Source organism: Vulpes vulpes, chromosome 6 (assembly GCF_048418805.1).
Source record: "Vulpes vulpes isolate BD-2025 chromosome 6, VulVul3, whole genome shotgun sequence".
NCBI classification, from domain to species: Eukaryota; Metazoa; Chordata; class Mammalia; order Carnivora; family Canidae; genus Vulpes; species Vulpes vulpes.
Window position 1 is genome coordinate 122,806,307 of NC_132785.1, and position 23,402 is coordinate 122,829,708.

Below are 23,402 nucleotides of genomic sequence, written 5' to 3' on the forward strand. Positions count from 1 at the left end.
AAGCCTCTCACAACTGACCTGCTTCTCTTTGCACCATTGCAGAGCTTCGAGACATCCTCAGAGACGAGCTTCCGGCCCCCTCAGCAAGCCTCAGCTGGCATTGGCATTGCGGCCAGGTATAGATGTAGTTAGGGCATAGGGCAGCCAGAGGACCCAGACTCCGGGGTATCCTCTCCTTCAGAAGGGGTGCTCTCGGAGTGGGGTGCGGGTGGCGTCCCCGTTAGGTGGGCTGTTCAACCACATGCAGCTCTGCCGAGGGCCTCCTCTCTGCTGGCACTGGGTTGGAGCTGAGGCCCAGAGATGGATCAGTCAGGCTGTCCCCCCTCTTGGGAGTCAGGTCAGACAGCAGCGTCTCTAAAGATTTGTGACAAATGCTGACAGCCAGGTAAGTGCAAGGAGCGCAGAAAGCAGGCGATGGTCAGACAAGGCCTCCTGGGGAAGGGACCTTGGAGCTGGGTCTTGAGGCGTAGCAATCAGCCACTTGAAAGAGCATGGTCCAGGCATGAAGAACAGCTGTGTCTTTTTTTTTTTTTTTTAAGATTTTATTTATTCATGAGAGACACAGAGAGACAGAGGCAGAGACACAGGCAGAGGGAGAAGCAGGGTCCATGCAGGGACCCCAGTGCGGGACTCGATCCTAGGACTCCAGGATCACACCCTGGGCTGAAGGCATGCGCTCAACCGCTGAGCCACCCAGGGATCCCCATAGCTTGTCTTTTTAAAAATTTTTATTTAAACTTAGTTAATTAACATATAATGTTTTACTGGTTTCAGAGGTAGAGGCCAGTGATTTATCCGTAGTATATAACAACACCCAGTGCTCATCACCTCACGTTTCCTGCTTAATGCCCATGACCCAGTTACCCCATCCCTCCAGCCCCTCCCCTCCAGCGACCCTCTGTTTCCTATGATTTTGTTTCCTATGATTAAGGGTCTCTTTATCTCCTTCTGGCTCATCTCCTCTGAGTTCATCTTGTTTTATATTCCCCTCCTTTCCCCTATGATCCTCTTTTGTCTCTAAATTTCACGCAGGAGTGAAATATAATTGTCTTTTCTCTGCTTGACTTAATTCCCTTAGCATCATATCCTCTAGTTCCATCCATGTCATTGCAAATGGCAAAATTTCTGTTGTTGTTGTTTTTTTTTTTTTTGATGGCTGAGTAGTAGTCCCTTGTATATATACATGCCACACCTTTATCCACAACAGCCCTGTGTCTTAACTGGGAAGGGCATGCCAGGGAAGACACGCTGGGATTTAGCACCGGCCTGCAGGAGGCGGGACACTAAGCCTGGGGCTAGAGAGACAGAGTCACTTGCAGCTTTGCTTTGGTGGGAGGAGCACTGGGACCGCCAGTCTCGCTCCATGTCCAGAGAGTTTAGTTCCAGCAAAGTGCACACGTGTGCCCATGTGTGTGCATGCGTGCATGTAGGGATTGGGGTGGGGAGCTGTCGTAGGATGACGCCAGCCAGGCAGTTGGATGGTCAAGTCACCAAGACAGTGTGCTTCATGGGGTGGTTCGACATGTATCACAATACTAGGTCCCAAGTCTCAGGTCCCGGCCCCAGGGTCATGGTTCCCTAAACCTCACATTTCTTTAAAGTAAGGACATTGGTAAATTTCTGCATTTACCAATGTTTGAGAATCCTTACGAGGGACTGTCAGGGCTTTGTACACCTAGCATGGTACCTGTTCCCAGAGAGGTGCTTCGTAAAGTATTTGCTAAGTGAATTAATGAATCCTTGAGAAGGCCAGAGCTCCGTGAGGTTAAGAAATGTTCCTAAGGTCACACAGCCAGTAAGTGGCAGAGACGGTATTCAGCTGTCATTTCTCTGGCTCCACACCCATGCGGATCCTGCTGCACACCCAGCTGCTTCCTTTGCCAACCTGAACAGTGCTGTGGCCAGCAGTGGGAGAAAGGGCACTCTGAGAGGCTGGTGTCCTGGAGAGAGGGCACTGGATGAGCCAGGCACAGTGTCAGGGCCTCTGTCAGGGCCTCTTCATGGGGAAACTAAGGCAGAAGCCCAGCAATAGACATCAGGCTGCTCCAGCTAATAGGGGAAGCATCAGGCCTTACTCTGGGCCTGCCCCAGATGGAATCTTAGGCAGCAGGATTCATTGTAGCCCCACCTTCTGGCACAAGGTGCCCCCTACCCTCTTTGGCTCAGAATAAAGCTGGGACTTTAGGGAACGGTCTGGGGTGGGCCAGAGTCAAGCCAGGAGCTGCATCACATCCTCTGGCGTCCGTTTTGAGCCTCCATTGTTTCTCTTTCCATGGAAGCAGAGAGAAAGCCTCTGCATGCATCGTTTGCTTTCCTGGGCATTATAATGTGGGCGGTGGAGTAGCAGTTTGAACTTGCTTGCAAGTCATTTTTAAAAAGTACCCGGGCTCCCCAAAAGGTAGAGACTTGTTTTCTATTTGTAAATGATAATAATGAGGTAAATAATAATAATAATATTCTGTTGTGTGGATATAATGCAGCAGTAGAGGGATCTACAGTTTGCAAAGACTGGGGGCATGCGAAGAGCAGAGTGTCCTCCCAGGCTCTCCGTGGGAAGCCTTCCTCACCGAAGTCCCCCCCTCCAAAGACACACACCTGCTCATTTTTTGGGCCACCTGTTAACCCAGTGCAAATTGCCTTGCTCAGTTTAGCTGTCCCTAAAATAGTTGTCATACTTTACGTCCAGATTCGGGTTCACTTTTGCATAGGTTTCTTCAAAGTGCTCTGTGTGGCAGATCTTTTTACTGAACACTTAAAGTTCTTTTTTACTCAGTATTTGCATATCGTGAGGCAGGGGTAGGCACAATAAAATATCTGCTGTATTTCGAGTCCTGCGGATATTACTCCTCTAAATTCATGTAATCTGCAACGTGTTCCTTTTTCAGTTTTCACATGAGCCACGATTCCCACCCAAGTAGTGAATTTGTCACCTTCAGGTAGCTGTGGCTGATCTAAAGTGAAAAAGGAAGACATGACTCCTCCTCTGCCTGTTTTTATTTTTATTAAAGTACTTTTAGCAGTTAATTTTTTTCTTAAAGATTTTTGTATTTATTATTTTAGAGAGAGAGTGTGTGTGTGTGCGCACACACCTGGTGGGAAGAAGCAGAGAGAGAGGGAGAGTCTCAAGCAGACTCCCCACAGAGCACAGAGCCCGATGTCGGGCTCAATTCCACAACCCTGAGATCATGACCTGAGCAGAAATCAAGTCAGATGCTTAACCGACTGAGTTACCCTGGTGTCTCTACTTTTTCATCTTTAAATAAATGTTCTTCTCCATCACCTTTTCATGGTGCTTCTGTCTCCTCATTTTCTAGGAAGAGGTGATTAGTGCCCATTTTTCCTGCCTTTCCTCTTGCCTTTGGTATCACACACCTTCAGCATTAGAGTTGATGTTACATTGGAGCTGCTTATATTTACATCTTGTCATGTACTTTCTACCATATGCTTGTGTCCAGAGCTTGATTCTAGGAATCAAAACTGGTAGGTGACATTGATCTAATTACTGCTGTATCAGAAGTGTCTAATGCTGCGTGAAACAGTATGCTGGGGATTACACTTCCTTCTGTAGGCATCAGCTTCTCAGCTCCTGAATTGCTCAAGGCAGAATGTCCCGGAACAGAGTCAAATGCATTCTAGTTGCTTGCATGCCATCTATTGCTTAAAATCATGCCATTGATTAGTTTTGTTTCTGTTTAGATCATGAGTTGATTAAGTGGGATTGTGTGTGTGTGTGTGTTTCCTGGAATTTTTAATTGCCTTTGTTTTTTTCTTCTTGCTTTGTCTATCTTTATCATATTTTTCTTTTTTTTTCATACTACCTGTTCTCTTGAGCTCCTCCTTGGGGTGTGTGTGTGTGTGTGTGTGTGTGGTTTTGGTTTTGATTTGTTGTCCTCTCAAGACTGTCTTTGTTCCTGTACCAAGTTGCACACCTCTTCTACACACCTATTCTGCAGAGGCCATCCTGGGCTCATCCTTTATTGTTTCCCTGGGTTGGAGCTTCGTAAGAAAGGATACATGGATAATAAGCTGTCAGAAAATGTGTGTGTGTATTCTTATCCTTACACTGAAGGTAGATTTCCAGGTTCAAAATCTAATCTACTTTTCCTTCAAAATTTTGAAGACTTTGGAACTTTCCGTGTTGCTGAGAAGTCTGATTCTAGGTCCATTGTAGATGTTCTGTTTCCTGTTTTCCTTTTCTGGCAGATTTTAGGAATTCTTCTTAATCTTTGGCCTTCTTCTATTACATGAAGATACCCTTTAGGGGAGTCTTCATCCACTCTTCTGGATACTTAGTGTAATTAATTTGAAGATGAGTCGTCATGAAAATCTGCATTTTTTCCTATTGTGCATTTCTGAACCTCTTATTTGTTGGGTCTTATACGTTCCAGAGTGGGCCTATTTACTTCTGCATTTTTCTCTTATCTTCTCATTTCACTGCTGTTTTGCTGTTTATTCTAGATTTTGTCGACTGTCTTCCAGTCCACCTTTTTTGTTTACCTTCAAAAAACATTTTGGCACTAGTATTTTTAAGATTTTATTTATTCATTCATGAGAGACACAGAGAGAGACAGACACATAGGCAGAGGGAGAAGCAGGCTCCCTTTGGGGAGCCTGATGTGGGTCTCGATCCCAGGAGTCACACCCTGTGCCGAAGGCAGACGCTTAACCACCAAGCCACCCAGGCACCCCGGCACTAGTATTTTTCATTTCTAAGAGGTTTTTCTTATTCTCTGGTTGCTCCTTTTCCTAGAATCTCATTTGGTTTTATAGCTGTTAACGTACCAAGTAGTGAAATAGTGGTGTTTTTGTTTGCTTGCTTTTCAGCCATGAATTATTTCCCTCTTCTCTAAGGTCAGTTTTGTGTTTGTTTATTTCGATCTTTCCCTTTGTTACTTGCTTCCTTGTGTGCCTGCTCATCCAGAGTGAAGAGAGGCTCTTGAGTTTCTTCATTGGCCAATAAATAGTCAGACTCCGAAGGACTGAATCATTGACCAAGGTTACACAGTAGAAATGGTGCAGCTGGTCAACCCCAATCTGGGTTTCTGACCTGCTTCTTTTTTCCTGACAGTTCTGCTTCTCAGTAGCCCTGGGATACTTTCTTCTCAAACATGGCTAACACTTCCCACCAATACACTGAGTGCCCCTGGGGGCAGGCCTGCATCTTTAATGCCGAAGTGCCCTTCTCTGGCATCCATTCATCCTGGAGATTTCTGGGACACTCTTTGTCAATTTTTCTATTCTGCTACCTCTGACCTGTGCTTCACAGACCATATAGCCTGATTTTGAGGTTTAGAAAAACGGCAAATTTAGGGCATCCATCCCCATGCTTTATACCTAGTAGGCCCTCGGTGTCTGTGTTCTGCCTGAAAGACTTAACTGGTTTTAGGTAGACTGTAGGCCCAGATTCATCTGCTTTACTGACTATATGAAGACTGGAATGTTCTTTTTTTAAAAAATATTTTCTTTATTATATTCATGAGACACACATACAGAGAAGCAGAGACATAGGCACAGGGAGAAGCAGGCTCGATGTGGAACTTGATTTCAGGACCCCAGGATCACACCCTGAACCAAAGGCAAATGCTCAACTGCTGAGTCACCCAGGTGTCCCAAGACTGAAACGTTCAGCAAATAGTAGGCTGTGGGATAAGTGTGACACCGGCGTGTCAGTACGAGGACAAGCAATCTGATCCACAAAACCCCAGAAACAACAATTTCAAGTGAAAAATGGCAACTATGTTAAGTTTTTTAACCACCCTCCTCTTACCAAATACAGGTTTTCTTTTTAATTTTTTAAAGGGTCAAAATAATATATTCATTAGAGCAAGCAAAGTGACTATCAGACACAACCCCAAGAGATACTGATTCTGACACAAAGAAGTTTATTTCTGATGCATAAATTGTCTTGGTGAGTGTCCCTGGTTGGTAGACAACTTCCTGCATGCACAGAGGTACAGGGACCTGGCTTCCCATCTTTGGCTTCATCGTGCTGTGGACCCTCTGGCAAGAGAGAGACTTGGCCACTTGCCCACCCAAAGCATTTTGCTCACATTCTTCTCTCAAGACCAGTCATGCAGCCACATCTAACTGTAGGACTAATGGGAAATATAGCCTGGCTGTGTACCAGGGAAAGCTGGGGTGTGGATTTGGTGGGACAGGTAGCAGTCTCTACCCGAGAGGGTGTTTTAAGCCATCCTGGTAGGTCTGTCACAGTCCCAGCCAGCCAGCCAGCTAGCATGTATGGTGTACCTGTGGCATGCCAGCCTCTGTGCCATGTGCTGGGATACAGAAAGGAGTAAGACCCAGGTCTCTTTCTCCAGCGTGCAACAGGAGAGGTGGAGGGTGGTCAGAGAGTGTCGCCAAGATGCAGTGTGCTCTGTGCAGTACCAGGTGAGACCCACTGGCTCAGAGTCTCTGCAAAGGAGGAAGAGATATTTCTGTTGGCAGATCCCAGTGGCTCCAATAGATGCCTGGCTTTCTGATCCCCTCGTACACTCGCATAGATTTCCCAATGTAGGCTATTGAATGATGGGATGTAGGAGTAGGGAGCAACCCCAGAGATTGTCATTCTGTCCACTCGAGTCCAATTTAAAGGTGGGGACGAGACAGTGAGTCCCACAAAGGGGGAGGGATCTGCCTGAAGTCACACAGCTGGCCAGTGAGCAGACCAGGTGCTTTCCCTGCCCCATGTAGGCACAGATCCTTGGTTCCCACCTTTTCTCTAATTTCCTCTTGGCCTAGTTTCAGAATCCTCATCCACTTGTCTCCACTGCCCCCATGGGAGGTATGCTGGAGTCCCATCTGAGTTCATGGTTGTCAGGGGGTGTGCAGCCCCATCCTGAGATGGTTGCTTCTCCCCTGCCCAGTGTCCTTACCAAGGGCTCGCCCCAGGAAAGACGTGGGCTCGTCCCATGCAGGACAGGAGAGCCTCCAGGTGGGGGATGTTATGTGGGGAGCCCAGTGTGCTCACTGGCTGCCTGTGGGGCAACATCCCCACGGAAGAGTCCTGGATCCTGGAGCGGGGTGGGGGGGCGCTTCCACCTTGGATACAGAATTTGAGCAGGTTTCTGACTCCAGACAGATGCAAAACAGAAAAACATGGAATAAACATTAATGTAGGTACTCTAGCTCATTTACCTTCGTCTTCTGCCCCTGAGAACTTCCTCCTTTGAACATCCCGGCTTGCAAGGAGGACATCGTAAAATCACTTAAAGGTGTTAACAGCAGTCCTCCAGCTTCGGGAAGCTCCTCAGATCCCACAGGATCTGAGACTGAGACATTCGCTGGGAGCTGTTATTTGTCCTTGGTTTTTCTCATTTGCTCAGCTAACGTATCGGAAATCTTCCTGCAAGCACAGGACTGCTCAGGGCCAGGGGTGTGGAGGACGCAGAAGCACTTAAGACCTAGTTTCTGCTCTCAGCTGAGTCTTAGCCTCTGTGAGCAGCAAGCGTTGTGTTTCTGGGTGTCACCTCGGAGGGGGCAGGCCATGGACCTGGGGCGGGGTGGGGAGGGCAGAGGCTGGGAAGCAGGGGACTTGCCACTATAAGGCAAATGGGTTTCTTGTCTGGTGCAGGGCACAGTCCCTGCTTTAGGCACAGGGCTGTTTCAGGGAGTAAATGAGCCAGCCAGGACAGGTGGTGAGGGGCATAGTGCCAAGGACGCAGTACGCACTTAATCCATGGGGGCTGTTACCATGTAGGACAAGGTGGCTAAGGATCCAGGCGCAGTGAGTAGTTTGGAGGGAGAGTGGTCTTGGCCTGCACTGTTGGCATGGATAGTAGCAAAAGGGAAAGACGGTGCTTGCCCTTAGAGTGAGTCCACCTGGCCCAAATTCCCATTTTATGGACGGGCAAACAGAGGCTCATGGAGGGAAAGTACGGCCCGATTAGACAGGAATGAGGACATGTGCTAAAAAAGTGCCTTGTGATTCTTTCTTTCTGGCCTTCTTTACCTGTCTTTGAAGAGCGAATTTTTCCCTTTTTCTTTATGTCAGTGATCACTTAGTGATTCTCTCTTCTGTTCTCTGCCATAATGTTTGAGACGGTAAGAGGTGGTTCAAGAAATTGCTCCAAAAAGCAAGTGTTTAGCACACAAATAAGCAAGCACTCTTTGGCTGGGCTGAGAACTTGCCCGGTGCTGGCGCTGACCAGAGAGCCTGCTTTGCAGGAGGCGGGGATCAGAGCAGCCTCCGGGGTGCCCCAGGGGCAGAAATCTGGGCAGCCAGGCTGCAGGAGTGTCACAAGGATGGGCTGAGCACCAGGCCCCAAGCCGATGGTAGTGGAGACCTCGAAAGAGCCAATGTGCTTGGATGGAGTCAGAAACAGTAAATGTCACAAATGTAGGATGTAGGGGTTAATCCAATCGATTTGGGTCCGTGACAACCCGAGGGTTGATACCTCTGGCTCCTGGCTGTGCCATCGTGAACAAATCACTTACCCTCAGGGATCCACAGCTTCCTGTTCTGGAAAATGGGCACTTAGGCATTCCCTCAAAAACAACTTACTGTCTCTGTAATGTGCTTGGCGTGGAGTCTCCCACAGAAGACAGGATTGCTGTCATGGGCTTATCTTCAAAGTGGGAAGGGGTGGTGAAAAAAATAATATACCTTTGAGTTGTGATCAGCACCTTGGTGAAAATAAAGTAGGACATGTGGATGAAGAGTGAGAAAAGGGGGACCTTTATCCATAGGGTGACCAGCAAGGCTTTTCTGATGATACGACACTATCGGAGCAAAGCCTGAATGCTACGAGAGAGCAAGTCAGCACAAAAGTTGGAGCAACGTGCATTCTGATAGAGGGGGCAGCAAGTGCAAAGGCCCTGGGGTGATATCTTCAAAAAAGATAGAGGGTGCTGGTATAGTTGGTAGGAGAGTAACTGAGAAAGGAGGTAGGAACGTGGGAAGGTAGGCAGAAGCTGTATCCTGTGTATTTCTTCAGTGATGACACCTTCTAGCAAAATCCATTTAAAACGATTTTTCCCTGTTAGTTTTGGACAAACATCGGATCGAAATTGTAACCCTGACTTTTCCCTGTACGTCAGTAGCAGTTTTCTTCAAAAATGCTATCGCTCAGACGGATGGGGTTTCCAGCCTGGACACAAGCAGACTTGGAGAGATCCGTATGCAGAGATGAGGCTTTTGGATATCAGGAGAAAGGGGAAACCCACCCCGCTGTCTGGTTGTATGGGGAAAAAAATCACATTAAAATGCAAATGCTCCTGAGCAAGTGAAATGTTGATGGGTACAGGCCTCCAAAGAAAAATATTCATGAAATACAGACTGTTGATCTACAGCTAGCCAGCTGAGCCATTTGCTCAGCAAGACATGAGCGCTAAGAAATCTCAATTACAGGAGCTGTTCTGAAACCCTGGGATCTCCCTAGGGGTGTTTGGAAATGGGGACGCACAAGTGCCGGGGAATCATGGGGTGGGCTTTTTGGAGGGACTTTCTGGCTACCTCCCTTCCCTATTCGAGATGGACCTCTCACCGTGGAGCTTAGGGGGAGGAACAAAAATAAAAACTGATGAATCCATACTGCTAAGGGGGGAAGGTCCACCATCCTTCATACTTGTTCACTTCTGTTTGTGATCTGATCAAGATCTCCAAGTTGGATTTCCTTAAAAAGGATGATCCTTCCCTTGTGGGACTTTGGAAGAAAAGAAAAAAAAAAAGGAACATACATTTTTCTTTCATAAATATGTTTTTTTGTTTGTTTGTTTTTTTGCCACTTTGAGCCTTAAAGAGTGAAGATGGAGAGAGAGGGAGAAACGTGCCCAGGCACCATGAATGTCTTATTTGGTCCATACTGCAGCTGCCAAGTGGGTGTTATCACATCCTGCAGACAAGGAAACAGGCTCAGGGATGGAGAAGGGACGTTTGTGTCCACTTGCCGGCAAGCTATATACTGGGGCCCCTGGGAGTGTGGGCCCAATTCAGATGTGTGGGTTCGAACCCCAGTTCTCTGGGATCTGCCAGGGAAGGTCCCTCCGCCTTGCCGACCCCACTTTGCCCATTTATGGATGTGATGGTAGCACCATCCGCCCTTCATTCATTGTGAGGATTAAAATCCTCAGTGCTCAGAACACCATCTGACCCCATGAAGTGTCCAGGGACTCAGGGGCTCCTCGGACTGCCTTCACCATATCCCAGATCGCTGGGCGAGCAGGAAGAGAGGGATGGTGGCACAGCCAAGCGGGATTGTCCATGTGATGGATGACCAGACCCAAAATCCAGAGACCTTGACTGATTTTCGGGATCCGTGAATACTCGGAACTGGGGTGCAGTGACCACCCGCCCAGCACCCATACATACACACACAGTGACACATGGGGACAGAAGCACAGGGACAGCCAGCTCGATCCGTCGTCTGCCTCACACGGGGCTCATCTGACTCCTCAGGGAACCACGATCCCCATTGTACAAATGAGAACATTCATAATCTTCGCTCTTCCCCTAATAGGCTCTGTTTGCCTGTTTATCAGATTCTTCTGCAAGAGGTTCTGCTTGAAGAAGAAAAAGCCTTTCCTTCAGGAGATCTCCAGCAAAAGCCTCTGCAGCCAGGGTCGTGTTTACCTATTGCTATTTTAACAAACCAGCCTTAAACTTAGTGGTTTGAGGCAAAAGTTGTCATTATCTCTCTCTGGTTCTGTGGCTGGATGGGCTTAGCTGGGCGGCCCTGACCTGGGGCCATCCTGCCCGGGAGGCGGCTGCTGGCCGGGACTGGAGCTCTGAGGGCTCCCTGCTGGGACATCTGGTGCCCGTGCTGGCTGGACTCTGTCCCCTTTCCTCTCCAGGAGGCCGGCTCAGGCTTCTTCGTAGCAGGCGGTCCCAGGGTAGTTAGACTTCTTACATGGCACCTGGCACCCCATCCCGGGGTGGAGAGCTCCAAGAGACAGGAGGTGAAAGTTGTCAGTCTCCTAGGGCTGGACCCAGCAACCACCCAGGGCCACTGCCACTGTGTGCTGTCACCCAGAGGGAGGGGACGCAGATGCTTGCTTTTGATGGGACCAAGTGTCAGAAGATGTGTTGTCCTCGGTGATCACCACAGCTGGAGGGGAGGGTTGGGCAGGCTCTGTGGGGTCTGAATGCATTTGGCAGCGTATTCCTGTGTAACCTAGGTTCTGCTCTGTCCCTTAGAGGCTCTCAGGTCTGGAGCCTTGCCTGACGTACCTGGAGACAGGCCGCATGGCCTAGGGGATTGGCTTAGACTGGGACCTGCCTCTTTTGGAAGCCGGGACAAAGTCTGGCACAGACAGAGGCCAGACAAGCAGTTGATGCTTAGGATCTGTGGGGCACAGGGCAGTGGGGGACATGCCAAAAGATAGGCTGAGCTAAGGCGCAGGTTTCTGGGGTAGGAACTCACAGCCTGCACAGCCGGAAGCCTGGTCCTAGGAAGAAAGCCACAGATGTCTGCTGACAAAGCCTGGGTATTAGCCCCGAAACACAGAATCTGAGGTGACTGGAACCCAGGACCCTTGAGACTCTGCTCCTGAGAGACGGTGGCCTCAGATCTTGATTGCTTCTGAGAACCAGGGTGGGCAGGGTCTGCAGAGGGGTCCAGGAATTGGAGAGAACCGCACGGGGTCTAACTATAGACCCCTCCCCCTCAGGACTCCAGTCTTGGCTCACGACATTGGACAGAATGTTCCAGAAGTTCCCTTCAGTTCCAGAGATCTCTGTAGCCAAGCATTGACCTGAAGCCTGTGACCAAACACCTCTGGAGGCTTTAAGACCCTTGAGCATCTGTCCCCCTTCCAGCCCTACAAAGGATTCACACTGAAGTAGATCCTAAGTAGGGCCTGGGGGGTTGGCGTGTTTATGAAACACACCTTATATCTTTTTTTCCCTGAACAAACACACCAATTTAGACTTGAAAGTTACAGAAATAGTCCAGAAGGTTCCCCTCACCCAGCTTGTCTGCAAGTCCTCAGCTTGGATGACCGGACTGTGGTCAGCAAACCCAGAAAGGGAGCCCCGTCTGGCATGACAGACTCAACCACATGCCTTGCTCATACAGGTTTCCACTCGTGTCCCTTTCCTCCCCAGGACCCCATCGGGCCCCACAATGTGTCACCCAGGTCTCCTGGCTCCCTCCTGCCTGAAAGGGCTGCTTGTTCTTTCCTGGCCTCTCACGCCCCCGGTGCTGCTGGAAAGTGCTCATCTGTTATTTCATATCGACTGTCCCTCAGTTTGGGTTTGTCTGACGTTTCGCCAGGAGTAGCCCAAGGGTGTGCATTTTTGGCAAGAACCCCACAGAGGTGACGTTGTGTCCCGCTCACGCCTCCTGTTGGGGAGTCCTGGTGTCCATGTCCTGTTGCTGGTGATGTTGACCCTTCCCTGGCCATCATTGCATCTGCCAGGCTCCTCTACCATGAAGTTCCCATCTTTCCTCAGTGGTTACAAATTCCTGGGGGAAGAAGGTACTTTTGTAAATCCTGTTTCTCCTTAAACCTCCACCCATTCATTTTAGCGTCTGTTGGTGGGTCTTGCTTCCTACTGTTGTTGCCGTGGCGTTTGCCTGATGGTGATTTTTGTATTTCCTGCTTTCCTTCCACACTTACTGCTTAGAATTCTGCTGGAAGAAAGAACTAGCCCTTCTCCCCCATATATGTGTTTATGATGACCTATGTGGATCAGGATAGACTCCTGGGTATTTACTTTTTTCTATGAATTACAATCTGATACAATGGTTATTTATGTTCTGGCTCAGATTATTCCAGGCTTGGCCTAGTATTAGATTCTCTTTCAGTTTAGTGCTTGTGAATGTGGCCAGCCCATGTCTCCTTGTCTTTTCGGAGGATACTTCCTTGCTTTCTCAAATCACAAGGTGTCCAAGGCTCATCTGTATTTTCCCTTCCCCCAGACCCCAATCAGCCACTCCTCTAAGGAGCCCTGGGTCCTGTCGCTGGAGCATGGTGCATAGAAACCAAGGTCTGGGAACTGGTGTGCTCATTGCTCCTGGGGCATCACTGCTCTCAGGCCCCTTCAGGGGACAGAGCTGGGATGACATGGGTGTGTACTAACACATCATGTGTGTTTCTATGTCTTCCTACCTGAACGTACATTGAAAACCACGAGTCTGGGCTGAGATCTCAAATTCCAGTCCAACAGCAGGAGCTCCAGGTTTGCCTTCCCCCCTTTCTGTATTTACAACTTCCTTCTCCAACAGGGAGAGACCAGCCCTCAGTAGCTAAAGTATATTCACTTAATTCAAATACACGTGAGTTCACCCACACATTGCTGGCCTACACCACTGTGACAAATGCTTTCCCCGCTGGTGAGAGCATCTCTGTTCAGTGTTTTGTCTTTGGCCTTCCACTGTTGGGTCAGGGTTCTATTTCCAAAGTCTCTTAGTTGAGTGTTTTTCTTTCCCACACCTTTCTGTGTGGATACACTGTGTATTTGTAATGGTTTGGTCCATTTGTTGGTGTTTATACTTCACTTGGGGTTTCCCCTCACCTTTGATTGGTTATCGTCATTTTGCATGTGGGGGTGTATGAAGATCACATGAACATTCTATTGCTTTTTTTAAAAAAAAGAATTTTATTTATTCATGAGAGACACACTGAGAGAGGCAGAGACATAGGCAGAGGGAGAAGCAGGTTTTCCATGGGGAGCCTGATGCTGGACGGGATCCCAGGATCCCGGGGTCATGACCTGAGTCAAAGGCAGATACTCAACAAGGTACCTGAACATTATATTGCTTCTAGTCAGATCTGTACTGAAAACTATGAGAAGCAGCACTCCCTCCGTCCCTTCCATCCTAATCCTGTCCCCTCCTCTGTCCAAGTCTTTATCACTCACCTCCTCTAGGGAGCCAGTCCATCCCATAACTAATTGACTCTTGCTGTACAAAGAGCAGGTTATAGATTTTTGTCTCCCTTCCTTACGTGGATGGAAGCATACCGTAAATATTCTTCACTCTTTGCTTTTCTGATGGGGTAAATAGTATGTCATGGAACTTTCTTCAAGTCTGTTCACATCATGCCTGCCTTCTTTACAGCTACAGAGTGCTCCATTGTGTGCAAGCACCAAAGTTTATTAGGGCACCCCCCGCCCAATGTCTAGGCATTTAGCTTGCTTGCCATTTTCTTGTGTTTACAGATGATGTGTCAGTGAATAAACTTGCGAGTATGTTGTTGTAGAGCTTGGGGCTATCTTCGTGGCAGAGTCGGGGGGAGTTGGGGTTGCTATGGTGGTGGGCCAACGCATATGTAATTTTGTTAGGTATTACCTTTGTTAGGTATTGGGCAATACCTAACTAACTTTTTGCTCAACTGTTGGAAAAATATTTGTTTCTTGTTGAAAGTCAACAATTTGTGTCCATCTTGAGGCAATTACAGATGTGGACTGATGGTGGGTGGGGATCATGGGTTTCAGTGACACCTCTCACAGGAGGCCAAATAAGAACCCAAATCTAGCTTTTCAGAGCCCCAGGCTCCTTCCGTACTTCCTGCTTGTCCTGGGAGTTGGGGGTGGAGTCTACAGGCAAGTGGGGTGCATGGCCACGTGGGTGCGTGGCAAGTGGGTGTGACATTACTGGTGGGCCTGGTGGACCAGACCACAGGCCCGAGTCTCGTTTTCATTGCTTGGTTTAAGCAGTCTTGCCACAGAGCTACCTCATGACTCGTGCTCCTTAGGGAAATCTAGGCTAATAAAATTAAGTTTTCCAAGAACTAAAAAAATGTGTTCGCACCTGAGCAAGGGAAATACTGATTAATTTACCCTTAAGTGTTAGTATAGGGCGCTGTTTATTCTCTTTGTATCAATGTTTAAACTTTTTTTACTCCACACTCAGTGAACTGGGCTTCCTTTCTGCCAGACTTCAAGTCTCCCAAGGCCCTTGTACCTTACCATCTGGTCCCTGCTCTCATTGGTCACATGGACAAACTGAGTCTAGAGAGATTTACCCAGGCTCTTTCGCAGGTAGGAGCAGAGCAGGAAGGTGGCCCCCCCTCTGTCCAGGGCTCTGAGTGTGACATTTGCGTGTGCAGGAGAAGGAAGAGGCTGGTAGCTGCTGGGGCAGGAGCGGTGCCTCTGAGCTGACCTCACAGCCGATGACCCCTTGCTTCCCCCACCTTACCTCCCCACCCACCCCTACCCATTCACTAGCCCAACCTGCCCATCCTGGCTGACCCCTGCTTGGAGAGTCAGGAAAGAGGGCATACACATTCAATGAAGGTTACCCTCACTGCTCGTCTTTCCAGTGGGGTCCTTCCAGGTGGGCTGGACTGTTCCTACCATGCACTTCGCTGCCTACCACGACCTGCCCTCCCCTGACCTGGAAACTGGGCTCCATCCCCAGACTCACTTGTGGCCTGACTTTTCATTTTTTCACTTACCCAGTACACAGAGCACCATTGGTACTGCAGGCACAGGGGCAGGGGCAGGGGGACATGGAGATGAGTCCGACCCAGGCCTGTCCCTCCTTGAGGAGCTCAGTGTGGAAAGCTCCAGATAAAGGGATAGTTACAGAATCAGGCAGGAGATGCTCAGATGCAGCCTGCAGGCAGTTTCCTGACATCAAAAGGGGGGTCCTTGGAGATGCTGTCAACCGAGCTGGGCCTGGAAGGATGAGCGGCGGTTGTCCCAGCCAAGAAGGGAGCGTGAGCAAAGGCACTGCGGCAGAAGCTCAGTGGGGGCGGGGGGTGGGAGGGTGGTTGGATGGGGTGTGGGGGACCCTCGAGGGCAGGCAACCATGAGTGTTAGGGCCACATGTAGCTGGAGAAGCAGCTACGGTCCTCCACACGACAGAGGCCTCGCCTGCCCAGGCAGATCCAGCATCATCTCAGCAATTCACGACAGATTGCACTCAACTTGTCGATAAGAAGAATCATGAACTTCTGTTGAGCAAATTAAGTGCTTTACCAATGTCCTTTCTCTTCAGTGATGCTTTGAGACTCGTAGGAGTAAAACCTGGTCCCCCAGCAAGCAACCCCAGGGCTATCCTGGCTGCCACCCCCTTGAGTAGCCAGCCCGTGGCACCCAGGCTATTCTGTGACCACCCAGGCTGGGCACGGGCGCATGCAGAGGAATTTGTCCTCTGGAGACCAGACCAGCACCAGCAGAGGACCTCACCCCGGTGCAGGGTACCTGTCCCTTGCAGGGAGGCTCCCAGCGGATTTCTGGGGGCCCCAGAAGGCATTCCCTTTCTGTAGAATGGGGGCAGAGCTGGAGACCACCCAAGCCAAATGTCCCTTCTGGGAGAGCAGGTCACTAATGTTGACTTAGTGTGGCCTGAGTTCAGGAGCTAAATGGGCTCTTTACATTTAGGACGAGGTATCTGAGGCATCCAGAAGAGTACACACGTGTACCTGTACCACTGAGGAGAGAAACACGAAATGAGCTTCGTGGACGTGTGTCGTGCCTACTGGATAAATTCTAAAAGTCTTTTTTGTTTTTAAAGATTTTATTTACTTATTCTTGAGAGACACAGAGAGAGAGGCAGAGACACAGGCAGAGGGAGAAGCAGGCTCCCTGCAGGGAGCCCGAGCGGGACTTGATCCCAGGACCCCGGGATCACGATCCCACAACCCTGAGATCACGACTTGAGCCAAAAATCAAAAGCCAGACGCTTAACCCAACTGCGCCACCCAGAAGCCCCCAGACTGGTATTATATTGAAAAATAAGTTTCTACTAGAATTTGGTGAAACCAAAGCTGGCTCCTTTCTGCCTGGAGGACAGGCAGTTACGGATGGGCCGTTGGAACCTTCTCACCGTGGCAGCGCCCCTTTGCCAGCTCGCATTCCCACTTCTCGAGCAGTGAGAGGTGACACACACATGTCCCCTAGCATGCTGGCAGTGGACGCTTTGTTCTCGTCCCTGAGGTGGTGAGGTTTTCCAAGGATTATAGGGGAGAGGAAGTACATAAAACTAGGAAGATTTCCTATGTTCTGCTTTGAACATATAGGATAATACCATTAACTGCTTTCTAGAAGATTTCTGGATTTTCGCCCCCAGGCATCTTCTCCTGTACAAGTGAGGCTTTAACAACATTATTTCCAACCCTAAGTGGACCCAAACGTTAGCCTGTGTTTTTTTTCCCCTTCTCAGAGTGTGGGCATCCTCCTCTGTGCCACTCGGGCTTCGTCACCATCACGTTTAACTGCTGTGCCGTGTTCAGTAGGTGAAAATCCCATGATTTTTTCGCCTTCTGTTTCCTATTGACCATTGAGTTGTTGAAGACCAATGAGCTTGTTGAAGGAAGCTCTTTGACTCTTATTAAGTATGGTTTTGGGAAGTTGGTGTGGAGAAGTAGCAAGGAGGGGACCCCGCAGGCCAGTAGAGGATGGAGATGGTGCCAGGACCCTGCGTGGATTCCTGAAACAGGACATCCCTTGGCCATGTCCATCCCTGCCCAGGGGACCTAGAAGGCCTAGCTGGACTTCACAGCATCTCATCGAGAAGATAGAGGCATGAGGGCAGGAGGAGAAGACAGACAACAGAGTGATGGCATCAGGAACTTGCTAACTAACAAGTTAGTGTTAAGTGGACACCTGATCAGAAATCTGGAGGGAGTCCTCTAGACCCCAGAGGAAGGCCATGCACACCCAGTTTGTAGATTATCTGAAGGGAAGGGACTGTGGGAAGGCAGGTTCATCTAGAGCCAAGATGATCTCCAAGGGCTCCAAGGGAGCTCTGGAGGGTTCAGTCGGTTAAGTATCTGCCTTCGGCTCGGGTCACAATCCTGGGATCTCATGATCCCCGGGTCCTGGCATCAAGCCCCACGTTGGGCTCCCTGCTCAGCGTGGAGCCTGCTTTTCCCTCTGCCACTCCCTCTGCTTTTGCTCTCTCTTGCTTGCTCTCTCAAGTAGATAAATAAAATCTTAAAAAACAAAACAAAACAAAACAAAACTGTGGCACAGTGGGCAGAAGTCAGCCAGCAGAAGTGCAACACATTCCAGATAGCCCTGTTTCGGGGTTTGAAACACATTCACTTTCCTCCGACAGGAAGCGTCATGAATCCACAGCACCACGTGGCGGCCCCAAAGCTGACGTGGCTCTTGGCAGGATCAATGGGCGTGCTGCTTCAGAATGAGGGAGGGGGTGGCCTGTCCCCTTCGGGATGGGGAAGCCTTTTGTGGAGTAGCATTTTCTTTACACATGCTGGGATTTTTAGGAGAGGCCTTTCCAGGATGGGGATCATGATTGGGAAGGGCCCCAGGGACAGGGGCCTAATGGAGTGCTTGGCTGGCAAAAAGCAGCTGGGTAGTTTACAGCCATTATCTCTAATCCTGCAAGCTAATGATTCCTTCCACTTTATAGATGAGGAGACCGGGTCTCAGGCTTCCCTGGTCCCACAGCTGGGGAGCCCCGGAGCCAGGATTGGATCCCTGATGTATTTGAGGCCAGAGTCGTCATTTGTCTCACTGCATGTGTCTTTCAAAACCTGAGTGTTGCTCAGCAGAAGACAATGAGGGTGTGTTTTTGTTGAGCACCCAGGTAGACCCCGGGGCTCAGTGGGTGCAGGCTGCAGTGTTTTAAAGCAGAACTGTCGGTGGGTAGAATGAGCCATCCTGACAGCGCTAAGTCCCGGAGCAGCAGGAGGGATTAGGAGGCATTTAGTGGAGCTTGTCTCCGGGGGGATGCAAAGGTCAAATGAGGAAGCAAGCAAAATACATCCTGATGTGTCTTCTGTGCCAGTAAAAAAAAAAAAAAGTTCCTTGGTTGTAAGTGGCAGATACCGATGCGAAACAGGTTCTGACTGCTTTCAGAGAAACCACGCTGTTTTTCAGGGTAGTTGTAGAAGGTTCTTCGTGGGATCAAAGGGATGGTGAACAGCATCTGAGAAAGGACAGAAGTCAGGTTGGCTCCAGGCACCCAGGTGGCAGCAGCCCACGGAGGCTCATTCTGGAGCCGTGGCACGATGACCTGACATTTACAGCCACTCCACCCTTAGCGCCCTACCCCAGGTTGGGCTCCACGGGCGTCTGATGGGCTCAGCCTGGGTGGAGACAATATCAAAAGAAGGGCATGGGAGCAGCTGGGTGGCTCAGTGGTTGAGCATCTGCCTTTGGCTCAGGTTGTGATCCCGGGGTCCTGGGATTGAGTCCCACATAGGGCTCCCTACAGGGAGCCTCCTTATCCCTCTGTGTCTCTGCCTCTGTGTCTCTCATGATTAAATAAATAAGGTCTTAGGAAGGAAGGAAGGAAGGAAGGAAGGAAGGAAGGAAGGAAAAGAAAGAAAGAAAGAAAGAAAGAAAGAAAGAAAGAAAGAAAGAAAGAAAGAAAGAAAGAAAGAAAATGCATGGACACAGGGCTGCAGTGCCTGCTGGCCCTGACCTACTGTGACTTCCAGGAGCCACACTGAGCCCTTGACTTCTGTCCAGGCTCTCCCCCACTCCCCCCCGCCCCAGGCCACACCCAGCGCTGTGTACTTTGTGGCTTTTTTTCCCCAAGGCCTTATGTCCCAATTAGGCAAACTTCGACAACCCCTCAGGTGTGTTATTCAGAAGCAGACCCGCGTGCTGGAAACCGTGCTCAAAAAGCTGTCTGTGCACTGGGTGTTATTCTGTATGTTGGTAAAATGAACACCAATAAAAAATAAATTTATTATATAAAAAAAATAAAGCTGTCTGTCACCTCTGCAGTCAGGACGGCCCCCTTCCTGGTTACAGAAAGCAGCGCTGCTTCTGGTCCTTAGCACGGCATTCAGTGCCCCCAGTCTTTAGGCTCCTGTAGTTGTGATTAATTATTTGTTTTTATCACTATTGTTTTATTATCAATCATTCTGCTGTAATACTAATTTGTTAAGTGATTTATTAATTGTTAGTTAACAGAAGCACCTTTTTAAAATGTAATGTATAAGGAACAAACATACATGTGTCCACTATCCAGCTTAAGAACTGTTTCCAGTAGTTCTGGGGTTCCGTGAGCACCCCTCCCTGGCCTCATCCGCTGTCACCCTCCACCCAGTAGTGCTGGCTGCCCTGCCTTTGTGTTTATGATTCTCTTGCCTTTTCTTATAATTTTATCACATTTATATCTCTGGACACCACATTGTTGGACTTTCCATGTTTCTGAACTTCCTACAAAGGGACACCCCCTTCGTGTGGACTTTGGCGGCGTGCCTTCTTGTGCAGTGCTGCCTTAACGATCCATGCGTGCATCTTCTGGCTTGTTTGCTGCTGTATGTTACTTCCATGAATGAAATAGAACAGTAGGTCCAGACCACTGGGGATGGACATTTGTGTCGTCTCCAGCATGTTGCTCACTCTGTCCATGAATGTTCTGGGCTGCATAACCTGGTACGTGGCTGCAGGTGTATTCAGGGCGAGTACCCAGAGGTGGGATGGCGGGTCACCGGGGTCTGCGTATATTCAGCTTTGCAAGGTGATGTCATCCTGTTTTCCAGAGTCACAGCAACCAGCCTGTATTCCTGCTTCAGAGTCTCAAGTTGGCAGCATTGGGTGGTTTGTTAGATCTTTTAGGTCTTGCCAATCTGATGGCTGTTGGGTGGTAGTTTATTGTATTCCAATTTGTATTTCTCTGATTACTGAAGTTTATCTTCTTTATGGTTAATCACTCTTTTGAGAAATTCCTGAATATGGTTTTGCCCAATTTTCTACAGGAAGTGTGTTATTTCCTCACTGACTTGACTCTAAAATGAGCTATATGATATATATATATATATATATATATATATATATAGTATATATACATATATATATATAGTATATATGATATATATAGGATACATGTATATTCCAGTTTGTGATTTAACTCTTCACTTTTTATTTTATTATTTTTTAAAAGATTTTTTTAAATTTATTCATGAGACACAGAGAGAGAAAGAGGTAGAGACATAGGCAGAGGGAGAAGCGGGTCCCTGTGGGGAGCCCTATACGGGACTCTATCCCAGGACCCAGGACCATGACCTGAGCCAAAGGCAGATGCTCAACCATTGAGGCACCCAGGTGCCCCTAACTGTTCACTTTTTAGTGGTATTTTTTGATAAACACGAAATTTAATGTTATTGACTTTCTGAATATTTTCTCTGATAGTTTGAGCCTTTATGTCTTACTATGATAACCTCTATCACAGCATCATAAAGATAACCACTTATATTGTCTTCTAAAAGTTCGTAAGTTTTCTCTTTCACAGTTGTCTGTAATCCATCGGGAATGGATGAACCACTAGTTCAGGATTCCATTTTTCCCCCTTCTTGATACTTAGTTATTCCAGCACTGTTTATCCAAAGGCCCACTTCCTCCCACTGATCAGTGCTGTCCATGCATGTGAAGTTCTGTTTCTGTTCTGTTTGCCCATTTGTCTCAGATTTCATTAGAGCGGCATCATAATTCTTGATGCCTTTTGAGGCACATCCCCCCACCTTATGCTTCTTTAGTCCTTCTGCACTTTGAAGTTCATTTTAGAATCACCAAAAACCTTGAAGAAACCGACTGGAACTGCAATGGATCTGCAGATCAGACTGGGAAGAACTGGTGCTTTTAGGCTATGGTGTCTTACACTTCATGAAGATGGTATATCTCTCCCCACACACCTTTTTTAAAGATTCTATTTTTAAGTAATCTCTACACTCAGCATGGGGCTCGAAATCACAACCTCGAAATCACAATCAAGAGTTTCATGCTTCACCAACTGAGCCAGCCGGGCACCCATCTCCCTTTTTATGTTGGTCTGATTTTATGTCTGTTAGTAAAGTTTTCTGATATTCTTTATAAAGATTTTACACATTTTTGTTAGATTTATTTCTAGATATTTTGTCTTTCAGATACTATTGCAAAAATGCTGGCATTTTAAAATAGACTTTTCTGGGGTGCCTGGTTGGCTCAGTCAGTTGGGCATCTAACTCTTTATTTCAGCTCAGGTTGTGATCTCAGGGTCATAAGATCAAGCCCCACCTCAGGCTCTGTGCTCAGCGGGAAGTCTGCTTGAGATTCTCTCCCTCTCCCTCTGCCTCTCCTGCTTACGGGCACCTGTATGTGTGTGAGTGCTCTCTCTCTCTCTCTCTCTCTCTCTCTCTCTAATACATAAATAAATCTTTAGAAGAATAAAACAGGCTTTTGAGATATCTTTACATTTTCAGTAAATTATCTTAAATAAATCATCATTAAGATATAGTCTGCAAACCACAAAATTCACCTGTTTAAAGTACGTGATTTAGTGGTTTTAGTATCTACACAGAGTTGTGCAACCATCACCAAAATCTGTCTTAGAACATTTGTATCACCCCCTCAAAGAAGTGCCTTTCCCATCAGCAGTCACTTCCCATTCCCCTTCCACCCAGTCCCTGGCAGGAGGGAGGAAGTGATGGAGGGAGGGAGGGAGTGACAGAGGGAGGGAGGGAGTGAAGGTATCCTGAGCAGCAAGCTTCATGTCACTCACTGCTCAGAACCAGCCTTTACTTTCTTTCTTTCTTTGATTTTGTTTCCCCTCCCACATCTATTGCTGCTGTGGCTTCCAAGCTCACCTCCTGCTCTCTATCCTCACACTCCAGCCAGACAACTTTTTCCAAAGAAAAGAATGTTCCAGACACTTGGGAACGCAGCTATGCTGCTAGCATGGTTCCTACAGGGAGCTTCAGGCTGATGAATCAAGCACTGTAGAGACAGGCCTTGGGGTATAAGTTCCATGGGTCAGAGAAGGCCTCTCTCCTGGGCCCTTGGTCTGCTGCAGAGGCCTCAGAAAGTAAACACAGCCGACCTGATTATTCCCCTCCACTTCCTCCTGAGTCAGAGCTATCTCGGGTTAACTCAGGGAAGAGGCTAAATTAAGCCTTGAAACCAAGCTGCCTCGGTGACAGGCACTTTGTTTTGCTTGAGTGACTGTGATGATGGGCCTTTGCTTTTAAGGGCAGCGCTAATTGCGTCTCTTTAGACCAACCGTGGCGATCCATTCCCTGCCCTGCAGAGACGGGGAGATGCCAGGTCCCTCCGCAGTACCCACTCATTCATTCCCCACACTTCTCCCAGCGCCTGCCCCGTCCGTGCCAGGCATCGTGCTTGGAGGTGGACACTCAGCAGCTTGTCCTCTCGGGGCTCAAAGTCTAGCCAAAGAGACAACAAGGAACAAGACCACCCACAAAGAGATAACTGGTACTTGGATAAGATGTCTGTCCAGAGCAGAGAAAGCAGTGGATTTCATTTTTAATTTTTTTATTTTTGTAGAATTTAGTGTTTAATAAAGGACAAACTCCAATACAAGGATGCTGCTTATGCGATCAGCCTGCACTTCAGCAGAATTGTGAAAAATAAATTTCATACGATATTACCGAATGATGGGATTGCAGATTATGATGTTTAACAAAAATATTGCGAGCTCAGAAGTGCAATGCTAGAAAAGCTTGAGTCCACGTAAGGCGTTTTTTACATCTCCAAAGGCCAGAAGGTTCAGCTGAACCCATCACTTGATTTAGAGGTGAGACAATGAGGCCAGCAGTTG

General features: G+C 48.3%; 1 protein-coding gene across 2 annotated transcripts in view; it reads left to right on the top strand.

The window, feature by feature from the left end:
* The window catches only part of TUNAR (transmembrane neural differentiation associated intracellular calcium regulator), a 48,633-nt gene that overhangs the window by 19,463 nt on the left and 5,768 nt on the right, over nucleotides 1-23,402 (top strand). Inside the window, exon 1 of one of the 2 annotated variants that reach the window (XM_072762243.1) lies at nucleotides 94-116. The exons of the other annotated variant lie outside the window; for it this stretch is intronic. The gene's annotated coding sequence lies outside the window, so the exon portion shown is untranslated. Of the gene's footprint in view, nucleotides 1-93; nucleotides 117-23,402 lie in introns of those variants that run through there. 2 annotated transcript variants of the gene reach the window in all.